Raw genomic sequence first — 13,588 nt, 5'->3', positions numbered from 1 at the left:
AGGTTCCACTGTTACATCCATTTTACAGATGTGGAAACTGAGGTACGAGGAAGTAATTGTCCAATGCCATATAGCTAGCATGTGGAGAAGGATTTGAACCCAGGATAGCTTCCAAGTGCATGTTCTCAACCATGATGATCTATTAAAGCTTCTGAAAATGAGTGCCATGGGACTAGGTCTTGAAGGGAGACTGAATTTGGGTGGATGGAGACGAGTGGGAGGAGGGTCAAGTGACTTGAGTGTCTGTAGTCCAGACCCTGTGCAGGCTTTAAGGACTTCACAGCAGACACGAACTATAAGGGAAAAGAAATAGGGAAGACACAGGGAGACAGCTGCTCCTGGGATATTTTAGAAAGTGTGAGAAGAGCAAGCGGGGCTAATGTCAATGGAGGGTAAATGGACAGTCAAAGGAGACTAGGGCATTTGAGGGAGACTGAATTTTTCAAGGTATCTTTAAAGCTGTGGTTCTCAACAGCAGGAGGGGGGTATGGCCACTCAGGGGACATTTGGCAATATCTGGAGTCATCTGTGGTTGCCAAAACATAGCAGTGGGAGGTGTTACGGGCATCCATTGAGTAGAGGCAAGGGATATGCTAAATATCCCATGATGCAGAGGACAGCCCTCACAACGAAGCCTGACCCAGCCCAGCATGTCGGAAGTGTCAGGGTGGAGGACCTGTGCTTCAGCGGCTTTTGAGGAAATGACAAGGCCAGAGGTCCCTTGAAGAAGGCATCGCACATTTGGTGAGGTCGCAGAAATGGCATGGCCCCAAAGAGCCCCCCATGTCATTCCTCAGTCCTCAGGACTAAGGCTTCATTAACCAGCTCTTCTTGGAGCAACTCTACTTGGAATATTACACCTTAGAATGTAGAAATCTTTAACTAAATGTGACTTTGTCCTTTTGCATTAGAATACGATTATTCTGCCGGTGCCGAGAATTAACCTTTGTTTAATAGGAGCCCTTCTCTGGGGAGGAGCCTGGGCTGCCTCCTCCTGGAAGAAGCCTCTGCTGGGGAGGGTGGGGTTCATCTTCTCCCTAAACATGCCCTGAAACGCTAACAGGACCAGGCAACTGTAATTGCTCTGCTGCTTTGCATATTTATGTTTGAGACCTTCACACGAACTGTTACTTTAAAAAAGAAGGATCAGTTCCTCTCTAAAAAGAGGTGATTGATCGCTGCCAGTCGGGCATTTCTTCATTCTTGGCTTCCTCTTAGCCTCCGTAATAAGTTCTTTACGAACACCAGTCTGCTATTAAAGAATGGTATTCATCACAAGCCAAGCAGAGGGAAGGCAGAATTTGATGGGCACAATACCATATTTCAATCCACAGTGTCCTTTTTGTTCAGCTCGATCTGCCACATCGTTAACATTTGAGAAAAAAAACACACACACAGAAGACTTTGGTAAATATTAATCAGAAACGCACAGCCCCCTTTCCCTACTCAGTTACCCATCACTGGGCACTCCAGGTGATACTATTTCCGCTAAACCCCCTATTTGCTTAAAATGCAAGTGAACAGTCCTTTCTGTGGACTCATGTAGTGCTTGTAGCAGCCTAAGTGGTCTGTAGCAGTGGGGACACTGTCCTCCTTTCTTTCCCCACCCCTCCTTTCTTCCTGTCTTCCAGCATCTGACTGTGAGTCCAGCCTCGGGGCTCACTGCTTTCCTGAAGGGTCATAACTTTCGCAGAGGTGTTCGGATGAGTTGAGACATGGAGAATTAATAGCAGGTGTGCCCAGTGGTCAACATACCCAGCAGCCGGCGGATCATGGCACCTCTGTAGGGTGCAATCTCTTTGAACTCAGAAGTCCATTTCCTTCCACTTCAGATCTCATCAGACCATGCAAATTGCCATCAACCTTTCCACACTGGTTGAAACAGGTCTAAGTCATGATCTCCCTTATTATCAGTGAAGTCATTAAAAGTCCATCAGATCAATTGGGCTCTGACATAACATTAAAAATGTTCTTGGGTGAAATCTATTTCTCCACTCCTATAACTGGTGTAAGTTCAAAGAGGCTCATAATGAAATCTTGTCCCATCCGTGTCAGCTCCTCAAGTTAACAATGAATATTAAAATCTAGGTGGCAAACCTGGATTCATCATGGAACATCAAAATCTGAACCCAAAAGGCCACGCTACTGAGAGCCGCCAGCTTCATATAAACAGCAGATATTCAATCTGACGGTGAGAAGGTAAGGGGCAAGGCTTCATCACACACTGCCTGGAGGTCGGGTCAGTCTACCTGTGAGCCTGGAATTAGCAGCAGCAGAATGAAGAAGTGAGATGATTTTTAACTGAGTTATTAGATGTGCTGGTAACTTCAGCTATTCCACACTTCCATCCCTGTTCCAAAAACCAGGCCGAATCGCTCTGCTGTTTCTACAGATTGAACAAAAATGTTTCCCCCCCAAACAGTTTCTTCTTGGCTTCTATGTGACATTGTGTCTTTTCTCAATAAGAGCAGTCAATGCACAAATACGTATTAGGCACTTGGTATATTTTAATTTTGTAAAAGATCCATCTATGAATTATCTCTTAAACATACCATCAGAGGGCTGGGGCTTTTTTCTTTCTTTCTTTCTTTCTTTCTTTCTTTCTTTCTTTCTTTCTTTCTTTCTTTCTTTCTTTCTTTCTTTCTTTCTTTTTTTTTTAAATGAGAAGCCCCTGGTGATTTTGTTGTCTGCTGAGTATTTGAGAAATATAAAGAAAGGGAGCACAAAAAGACCCTGTTTTGCTGAGATACAGGCAAATCAAACCAACAAAAGAGTTATGCTTTTCAACGTACTCGGGAGGTGTAATTCAGGCACAGTAGCTTGTTTTTAGGTTACTGCTTTCTACTCTTACATGTGGACACGTGGATATTCCACAGCAGGGCTCTGGAACTTCTTCTGTACTTGACCCACCATAAGAAACACATTTGATACTATGAACCAGTACACGTGTGTGCTTATATGTATAAAGAAACAACTATTTTAAAAATATTACTTCCCTTGCCGCGTACAGGGTACTCAGATACATTCTATTGTATTTTTTAAAAATTCAGGTTCTAACCCACAATATTGATTGTACTGACTGGTCTTTATCCACAATTTGAAAAACAATGTTCTGTCCTAAAACACATGAGCTGCTCAACACAAAACCCAAGAGGTATTCTTTGTTTTAGCATACGACTTTTTAACATATTCATTAACATCGGGGGAGCCGTTTATGCAGTATTTATGACATACCAGGATTTAGTAACACGAGTAGACCCCAAAACATACTTCAGTTAAGAAAGGAGTGCACATCCTTTGAGTTTCACACAGCTTCCACTGTCTGTCAATTGTACCCGCCACTATTCATGGTTTTATTATAGTGATTTCATTCCTTCCTTCCTTCTTCCCCTCTTCCCCTCTCCCCCTCTCCCTCCCTTCCTTCCTTCTTTCTTTCTTTTTTTTTTTTAACTCAAGCTGTGTCCCCATGACAAAAAAGTGAAAAATAGAGTTAATTGTCTGGATGTTTCCAAATATACAGATGCTCTGGCATTGCATAACAGACATAGTGACCATCACCACCCCCCAGCTTGAGTGGCCTGTCACGCAGGTGTTTTGGCAAGTTGCAGATAAAGCCTCAGGTAGGGGAATTCTGATGCTGTTTCTCGAGCTAAAGCTGAACACATATTGTCCATTATTTATCTAATATAGGAAATCATTTCCCATCAAAATGCAATTCTAGAGGGAAATTTCTCATTGCCTGGAAGGTTAGGTTCTGGAAACTCGCCATAACACCATTAGGTATTGAATAGAATTTGGGATAAAGTAGGTTTGTCTTGGAAACCAGCCAAAAGACTTAGTTATTTATTATTGCAAAAAGATGCCTTCATAGGGTTATTCCAACAATGAGGGCAACTTTCTAATGAGGTTCCAAAAGAGGTCATTTTAAAATTGAAAATAAAATGTAATACTCTCAAAATAGTAATCAATATTCATATATCTGGTTCACACATTTGACTTTTACTTTTTTTCATATAAGATGAAATGCTTGAACCTCATCACAGATTATGACCTCTACAGGAAATTCAATGGGAAAACTACTTAAAACTCCACATTGCCAAAACAAATTGAAGCTCAATTCTTGTATCAAATTACAAAGTATATTAGCAAAAAAAAAAAAAAAAAGAGGAGGTGATTACTAAATGATTCAACATAAGATATTTAAAAAGAGGAAAAAGTTGAACCATGCTTTTGAACCTCTAGGGGTTGGGAGGCTACAGTTTCTACAAACTCTCAGAATGTTTTCAAATCAAGAATGGCTAGAGATTGGATTAAATGAAAGATTTGCCTTAATTGTACCCTGTGAACGTCAAGAATACAGATATTTTTAAATGCAGACCATTTTCCTGGTTTCTACCAAGAAGAATGATGAGATATTAAAAGTCTTGGAGATTATTGGCTCTCCCCAAGATTTGCAAGGCAGTAAGGGAATAAATTGATGTAAGTGATAAGAAAAATCATTCCTCCCCCTTTTTCATTATTAATGACCAAATATTATTAAATCAATAATTTTGGTGATGATCTGAACAGGTTATTAAATATCATGAATTATTAACTTAAAAGTTGATCAGAGCTATGAAAATAATTCAAGTAAATGAGAGTCTTTGGATTTCTAATGAAATACCCAGTCATTGACAAAACATCTCTGTTAAGATTTTTGGAACATGAAATAGCAGAGACCACAGATGTCCTTAAGGAAGAGAACAACATTCCTTGCTGGATTACAGGAAATTAAAAAACCAGATATCCATGATCAAAGTAATGGGAGATTAAAAAGACCAAGTAAAAGTTGCCAGTGGCTACAGGGTATTCATCACCCTCCCCGTTCCCCCCTCCCAATTAATATTGCACCAATTGTTTCAGGAACCTCAAAAAATTGGGAAACAGCCATGGATTTGTCAATCCTGGGTGAGCCCTGGGCGAGGGGAGTCGGGCATAAAGCAATTAGTCGGTGGCTCTTGGCCAGTAGCACTATCTGTTCCAACTACTTTGCCTTAAGCAAGGTGTGTGTGGAAGAGTATTTTGTCCAGCGGTTTTTACAGTAAAAGGCAGTGGAATGTGATTTAATTTCGGAGGTACACGGAGACCAGAGAGAAGGGGTGGGGGGTGGGGTGCTGAGCAGGCAAAAAAGGTCGGATGGGTTTGACCCTTTTGCGAAATCACGGTTACCATCCTTGGGAACGTTGACACAAACAAACCAGGGATCCCGGCTGTCAGAGAAACTGAAGGCAAACAGATGCCCCCTCGCTCTCTCTGTGCGTACCTTCTCCACGCAGGCTTCCTGCTAAAACAGGATCCTGCCAAAAAGCGCTATCCTGTGGTAGACTTTCCCAATAAGAAAGTGACTCCATTATTGAAGAGTCTGATGACACGTACTTGGTTTTTGTTGTTTTTTTTAACCATTTAATGCAATGTGAGCCCTGAATGCTAATGAGGCAAAGAAAGCCACGGCCAACAAAGGATTTAGACTTTCCCAAACCCAGACAGGTGGGTCAGGATCTGGGCAGTGACCTGGAAAACAGTAACGCAGGGTAGCTTCCTCCTTTAGAAAGGAAGAGTGGGTGGAGCATTTGAGGCAGTTTGCAGAAGAGTTTAGAGGGCTGGCGCGGGGATCAGAGTGCAAGGTGGAGCTCCATCTCTCACTATCTGTGGGATCTCAAGAAAGCTACCTAATCTCCAGGGTTAATAATAATATTTACTTCCAATGGCAGTTGTGGGCTGGATTTTAATCACTAAATGTCCAAATGCCAATACTCAGCAATGTCTTAGTCCCATGCCAGGCACTGGGTGTTCATTCACTTGACAAATACCGAGTGGGGTCCCTCTGTACCCGCTTCGCTGTTCTTAACGGATTGATCTCTGCTGTCAGGACTTTACAGGCTAGTCAGGGGAAATGACAATAAATATGTGAACAACAAAAAGATACACATAATATTTTCAGGGAGTAAAAAGCATTATGAAGAAAATCAAACATGAGTAGTGATAGCAAGTGATCAGAAGGGGGACAACCTTTATTCTAGACGTGAAAGAATAGGGACGGCTTCCCGCTGGAGGTCAAGTGTGAGCTGGAACTTGGAGAACTTGTAGCTGTTGGAGCAAGGAAGAGAGGGGACAGCTATTCTAAGATGAGAGAAGTGCAAAAGTGTAGGCTCCCCGTAAATGCTGAGAGACGATGATAACAACAGAGATGATGATTTTCATTATTAAGTCAGGGGTTGGGACATTCAAGGCCAGCTCCTGTGAAAAACTTGCCTTTGAGGGAAGCAGCTATGTCATCACACCTTGCCCTCACTCAGAGGGTTTGTGTGTTGCCTACGAGTCCTCTCTCCTCCAGCTGGTGCTTAGTCAAAAGGCATCAATTCGTTACTTCCCAGACTTGTTGGGGAGGGGCGTCTCCGTTCATTGACCCCCAGGACAAGAATTATTTGTACTACGAGATGGCATTGGAGGTGGTCCAAGCACATAGGCAAAGACTCATTGGCAGTTAAATCATGCTAAGACATAACAGTAAGTAAATATGCCCAAAGAGGGAATTTTAGCCATCCAAGGACACAGAAAAACCACAACCCTGGCCTCAAAACTGCATTCCTCATATATCTAACCCATGTTCTTCTGCTATAGGATAAACTAAATAAATCAAGAGACCCTTGGGATAGATCAAGAATAAGCCTGCAATAAATTCCATTAAACTTACTTGTCAGTGCCTTGCCTGGAAACTTCACTTCTCTTTGGAAATTAAAAAATATTATTGAATGCTGTGGAGATGTGGCAGGAACTGGGAAGAACATTCTCCCCGGAATTCCTACCTGATTTTTGAGGAGGTTAAGTAATTGGAGACAGTTCAGTTTTGTAGAGCTTCGTCACATGCCGGATTCAGACAGGATAAAAAGAACTTTCTTTCCTGCACGTGACGCATTTACAATTCTATTAACTTAAAGACGGCTGCTCATCTTTGCTCCCTTTAGTTGTTGAATTACTCATGGCTAGCACAGTGCCCAAAGCAAGTACTAAATAAATATTAGTTGAAGAAGAGAAGAATGGGCGGAATGGCTTGGAATCCTGTAAATTTGTTACGTATGGTAACTCTGTTTTTCTGAGTGTTTCCTATGTGGTAAATGTTTTACACAGATTATCTAATTTATTGCCTGGATGTAGGTTTTACTCTCTGTTTTTGCAGATGAGCGAGCTGAGTCTGAGCAATGTTCAACTGTCAAGCAATATTTGTTAAGTACCGACCATGTGCCGGGCACACATAGCTAGTAAGTAGCTATTCAGGATTGTCTGAATCTGAGTTCTATGCTCTGCTGGTTCTGAGTGGGGGGTGCTGGGAGCCAAGCTCACCAGACTCTAAATCTGACTTAGCTTCCCAGCGATTCCAAGGAGCATCCGTGTGAGGCAGACACGGGAAAGTGAAGGGCACTCGCTGTGTATCCACGCATCCACGTCCTATTTCTGCACGTCCCCGCGTGTGCACCTAAACAGCTACACTATTCGCGGTCTGGCCTATGTTCTTCATTGAACCTAACAAGCATTTTCACCGCCACATGCAGGCCGAGCTTTAGCGCAATGATTTTCCATCTGGTAACCAGACATTCGGACACATTTTAAGCAACTAACTGGACATGCTGCATGGATGCCTTGGGCCAGATTGAAACTGGAAATAGCACAAGTGAACTGGGAGACTGGAGGCAGCGTGTCTGCGCTGCGAGATAAAGGTCAACGGAGATGGGGATGTTCCCCTGCTCTCCGCTCGCTCAGGAAATTGGAGTCATTAACGGGCAGGTGGATATTACATCGGGCCCTGGTTCAGGTACCTCAGACTTTTTCCTTCACGGGTTGGGCAGCACCTCTTTATTTATGTTGGGGAATCATGGGGCCAGACTTGGGGAATAACATATAGCAAGAGAATTGCTATTGCCCCCAGATGGCCATCTGAGTGGGCTGCTTAGATGATGGTTCCCAGCCCTGGGCAGTTCTGGTGATGTCTCAGAACGTTTTCAATTGCCACAGCTGGGAGGTGCTGCTGGCATCTGGCGTGTTGAGGCTGGGACGACCGTGATACATCCTCCAGGGCACAGGACAGCCCCCTCAACAGAGAATTATAAAGCCCCAAGGGTCACAGGGTCAAGGTTAAGAAAACGGGGCTTAAATGATGATGGCATGTTCAAATACTTAAAGCTCCTATTCATTGAATGACCATCTCAGGGCTGCCTCTTGGTTAATTAGGTGTCATTCACTACTATTTGAATCTCACATTAACTCCCAAATTGCCTTTTGTTTTACAAGGGGGTCAGAAAACCCCAGATTCTGAGATGTTGAATAACTTGGTCACAGACCAAGGATGGGGCAAAACTGGGATTCAAACCTGGAACTTCCTGACCCCAGGACAGTGAAACACTGAACCACACTGCCTGCTTTTGCTTCTGCTGACAGGTTTAGGGGAACCACTTGGGTTCTGCAGACCTTCTCCAGGCTTACTTGGAGAAGTCGCAAGGGAGTGAAGACCAAATCCTCTGCTGAAAAGCTGTCAATCGCAGCCCTAGAAACTGCTCTTTCTCCCTTTCACGTCCTTTCCCTGCTGAATGATGATGCAACCATCCTTGGGCCACCAGTCTCAAACTGCAACCAGTACACGGTGGCTTTCAACCCGGGCGATTTTGGCTCTCATGGGACATTTTTTGGTTGCCATGACTTGAGGTTTGGAGGAAGGGAGACATTCCTGGTGTCCAGTGGGTAGAGTCTGGGATCTTCCTAAAGATTTCTGCACAGGACAGACCCCACGAGTTATCTGGCCTCAAATGTCAACAGCACCAAGGCTGAGAAATCCTGTAGCAGAAGCAAAGAGGAAAATCAGGGCTTGGGGAGAAGGTCCGCTTTGCACATAGCGGAAATTTGTTTTGTTTTTCCCTGTCATCCATTCACTCTGCTTCTGATCTTGTTTCAGGAGCCCCACTCAGAGCCCACGCAATTCCACAGGCGCCGGCTAGTTCAGCCCTGGCCCGGGGATGGCACAGTCTAGACTTGACTTATCAGAGATCTCATTTGTCTGGCAAGAGTGATTGGTTGGGCCTGACACCAGCACAGCCAACCAGACGTAAAAGACAGTGACTGCAACTTCTAAGGGAGGCCAGATCTTTGAATCCAGACTTACTCCTGGGAGGATCAGGTGGGGCTGCTGGTGGCCACCTGGTCACCATGAGGAGAAAGACTGCCTCAGGATGGAGCCAACATTGCAGAAGTGGACTAGAGAAATATACAGAGGGAAACCAAGTCTTTCGATGTAATTCGAGGCCTTGAAGTAACAATTCTGGAAGCCATATTATCCTCGACTTCTAACTTATACAAGTCAGTAAAATGTCTAATTATTTAAGCCATTTGGGGTGGCACTTCCTGCCTCCTGCATCTGGAAGAGCCCCAGCTGATACCCTTCACTTTGAGGTCATGATAACACAAATGACTTTCACTGAAAAACAAAAATAAAAAGATGTCTGCAAATCCCTTTGCATTCCCTACAAGAGATTTCATAATGCAATATGTAAATCTGGGGAAAATTCTGGAAGGCAGAATCTTCCTGACAAAGGGATATCTAACAGAACAGCCAGCGGCTATTCATAACACGAGAAAGAGCTGGCAGCCCTGATTTCTGGAAGTCAGGTACAGAGAGCTGCAGGTTTCATCTATCTTGTCAAGAGTCTAGATGCTCTGGGAGAGCAGCAGCATTTCTGATGCCTGTTATAATGACATCCGCGATGCAGATGTTCACGTCAAGCTCTCAGCCGACTCGTGTGCAGAGTGAGCAAGAGGATGCCTGGCAGACGCACAGCACTGTGAGCGAAAAGCCCACAAACTTACTCTTGGGTAAATCTGGGAACTGCATTAGAAGGATCTCCCGGGAGGAAAACGTTCTAACCTGCACCAAGTCTGGGACCCACCGACTTGGGGACGTTCACCCCGGGGCAGAGTCTAGGAGATGCTGTTCCAGGACTGTCATGGCAATGATTTCCAAAGCGTGGCTTACGTTCCGGAGGTGGCAAGCAAGAGGTTTTTACGGAGTCCTTGTGCAAATATTTAAACAATCTTAATAGCTATGAGGTTGTTTTTAATGAGAATGGAAATAAACACATAACTAGGATATCAAACATGGGGCTTAGTGACTTTATTGTTTAGTGCAGGGGCCGGCCACTGTTTTCTGTAAATATTTTTAGATTTGTGAGCCAGCCAGTCTCTACTCAACCACCCAACTCTGTCCTTGTAATGGGAAAGCATCCTTAGTCAATACAGTAACAAGTGGGCATGGCCGTGTTCCAATCAAACTTTATTTACAAAGACAGGTGGAGGGTCAGATTTGGCCCAAGGATAGTAGTTTGTTAATCCCTTGGCTTAATAGAAAACTAAGCAAAACAGAGTAAAAAAAAATTTTTTTTAATTCAAGTGGTGCCTATGTGGTAAAAATCATGAAGTAATTTGAAGATGGTTGAAGACTGGTGAAATCTGTATTGGGTCCTATGTTTTTGGTACCATTCATGATGGTGATAATAAAAATAACTCATTGAATCATCTGTTCTTTCACTTAGCATTTTTTTTAAGTATCTCTATGTGTCAGAACACTACAAAACATTATGATTTCAATTGTGAATAAGACAGGAATGGTCTGGCCCTAATTTTGTTAGGAATTATGAAGGGAGTGGTTATTATTAGGAGAATAATGAAGGTTTCTCTGAAGAAGTAACATATAAGCAAATACTCAAAGGATAAGAAGAAACCAGTCTTGAGAAAAGCTAGGGGACTGGCATCCTGGAAAAGAGGGAAAAGCATGTGCGAATGTCCTGAGGCATAAAAGGGCTCCAGGTGCTGCTTCGCTGAGACTAGAGCCCACCCAGGAGAATGAGGAGAGCAGTACCCACCATGTTGGAAGAGTGAGCATGGACTAGATCAGGCCGTGATGGAAGACATGGGAAAGCATGGAAAGGCTTTAAACAGAAGACAGACTCGAGGCAATTTCCATGTTAAGGTTATTCTTACTTCTTCTCTGAGCTCAACAGACTGGAGGGGAAGTCATGGGGAACAGTTTTGAACCCAACAACCACAGCAACACAGCAACACAGCATCTAACACTGGATGAAAACCTACTGTGTCAGATCTGTGCTGGTCGCTTCGAGCATTACTCAGTATATTTCCCAATAACCCACTGGAGGGAGGAGGCTCTATAATTATTTTCATTTTGCAAAAGTAGAAACTGATGACCTGAGAGAGACATTAAGATAACCAGGTTCTCATGGGTGGTAAGCAGCAGAGCCTGATGCGGCCCAGGTTTGCATGATTCCAAGGGTCAAACTATTATCTTGAATTTCATAGGTTGGCAAAGTACAGCCCAGGAGCCAAATCTGGCCCACGACTTGTTTTGTACATAAAGTTTTATTGAAAAACAGTCACAGCCATTTGCTTACATAGCCTACAGCTGCTTTCCAGCTGACTAACTGCTACAAAGACCATATGATCTGCAAAGCCCAAAATACACACCATCTAGCTCTCTATAGAAAAAATTTGCCAAACCCTGGTCTGTGCTATGAGGGCATGAAGCTCATTCTTGCTAGAAGGATGTCCAAACTGAAAATGAGATGACTAAGATATTTTACCTTCAGTTTCACTTTCCCAGAATGTCATTTTTACCACTGCTTCTCAGATTTTTCCCCCCTCTGTTCTCATGCAGCATTTTATTTTATTTTTACTTAGGACTTAAAGATGACTTTAAAAAAATACAGCAATATCAAAATTACAACTGGGAGAGAAATGTTTCCTAAAAGTGTTTCAGAAGGAACTAATGACACAGCATGTGACAGCCAGCATCCTACCAGGGAATAAAATCTCCTTTTCCCATGGCTAATGTTTATCCCCCAACGTAATGCCTTGTTTGTTAGGCTGTCTTGAGGGAAAAATACACTAGCAACCCACATACTCGCTTTGTCAAACAGTTCAGAATCAACAGCTAATACAAAACGATTTGTGTTGACTGATGAAATGCCATCTGGTACTAGGGCTAAGGTGGGGAGTGAGTGCTGGCTTGGAATTCGGGCTGAAACTTCAGCTGATGCTTACTTGACTCAGTTTACATATCGACAAAATGGATGTGACAACATAGAAGAGTAACTAGGTTGGCTTCCAGTTCTAAGGTCCCTCTATCTAGGATTAGAACTCGCGTCAAAAGACCCTCCCCTGGTGAACCAATAGAAGCATTGTTTTCAGCTTACTCTTGGAAGGTCCGAGTTACACTATAATGAAGTGCTTTACCCACACTGGGTGGAAATCTTGTGTTTACATCAACACAAGGTCCTCCTGGAGAGGGAGTTGCGATGTTTTTGCTTTTGCAAAAATCCAAGTTAAGGAAATCAATGGATCGTCCAAAGAAGTTAGCTCTGCACCTAAAATGTAGTCATATTGCAAAAAATGATGAGAAAAATGAGAATATGGAAGATTTAAGTAGTTGGCAAATGTAAAAATAAAAAAAGATGTAAATCACCTTTTGAGCAAAGCAACTTGAATGTGTGGCTTTGCGCTCAGTGTGACATCAGATAAAAAACTAGGAGGGAGTTAACAAACTTAAGAGCAATGCCAGATGACCATACTGGTTCTTACAAACCTCAGTGTATCCGCCCTTCCTTCATCGGTGTTGCTATTATTTGAGTACCTCCTGTACTTTCTTTATTATTCTTTCTTTAGATAAACTCACTTCTTTTTCAATATTTTTAATTTATTTATTTTTTGGTGGGGGAGGTAATTAGGTTTGGTTATTTATTTATTTGATGGGGGTACTGGGGATTGAACCCAGGACCTCATGCATGCCTAGCAGGCACTCTTACCACTGAGCTGTATCTTTCTCCCCTAAACTCGCTTCTTAAATAAATGTATTTGAACAACAAATTTTATATCAGAACTGACAGTGAAAACCTAGCGATAATAGCTACCAAATTGCCGGTTTGATTTGGCCCTCATTTTACACGAACACTACACATTAAAATAAAAACATTCCAATTAAATTGTTAAGAAGTTTAACTGTGTACCATTGAAAATGCCACTGCGTACTACCAAGAATTCGCGTATCTTCCAAAAGACTCTCCTGAGGGGATATAAAAATTCATACGTGTAAACATTTTATTTGATATAGTAAGCATTTTATTTGAATTAAATATTAAATGGTATCAAGTGTGCAGGCGTGTTTTGTTATGTAAAAACATGACACGTTTAAAACAAACCAGCAAACGAGAAGTGGGGGGAAGCCGGGCGGGAGCCCACGCTGCGCCTCTGGGGAGTGTGCAAACACAGCACTCGGGACTTAGCACCTCAGCCCTGAGGCTCCACAAAGCCTTTGTTTACTCTGCAAATCCAAGGCAAAATAATTGCCACACGTTATCTTAAGAAGCTGAGGAAGCCACCCAAAGTGCACCTGTGCTTGTGGGCTTGGAGTCCCTCAGAAGCCATTGGTTCTCAGCCCTTTGGGCAGGTGGGAAGCGAAGCCTGAGCCTTACCGAGGTGCCCTCCGTGGCAGCCCAGG

General features: G+C 43.1%; 1 protein-coding gene and 1 long non-coding RNA gene across 25 annotated transcripts in view; one reads left to right on the top strand and one right to left on the bottom strand.

The window, feature by feature from the left end:
* The window catches only part of TSHZ2 (teashirt zinc finger homeobox 2), a 911,650-nt gene that overhangs the window by 290,880 nt on the left and 607,182 nt on the right, over positions 1–13,588 (bottom strand). The window lies entirely within an intron of this gene.
* LOC140687462 (uncharacterized) overlaps positions 1–13,588 on the top strand; it is a 38,962-nt gene that overhangs the window by 1,083 nt on the left and 24,291 nt on the right. The window contains exons 2-5 of one of the 3 annotated variants that reach the window (XR_012061825.1): positions 2,089–2,199; positions 7,217–7,298; positions 7,590–7,849; positions 8,984–10,598. This is a non-coding gene — a long non-coding RNA (uncharacterized lncRNA). The other 2 variants (XR_012061826.1, XR_012061827.1) reach the window with 2 other exon arrangements.

This window comes from Vicugna pacos, chromosome 19, assembly GCF_048564905.1.
Source record: "Vicugna pacos chromosome 19, VicPac4, whole genome shotgun sequence".
Taxonomy (NCBI): domain Eukaryota; kingdom Metazoa; phylum Chordata; class Mammalia; order Artiodactyla; family Camelidae; genus Vicugna; species Vicugna pacos.
This window is presented reverse-complemented; position numbering and strand designations above follow the sequence as displayed.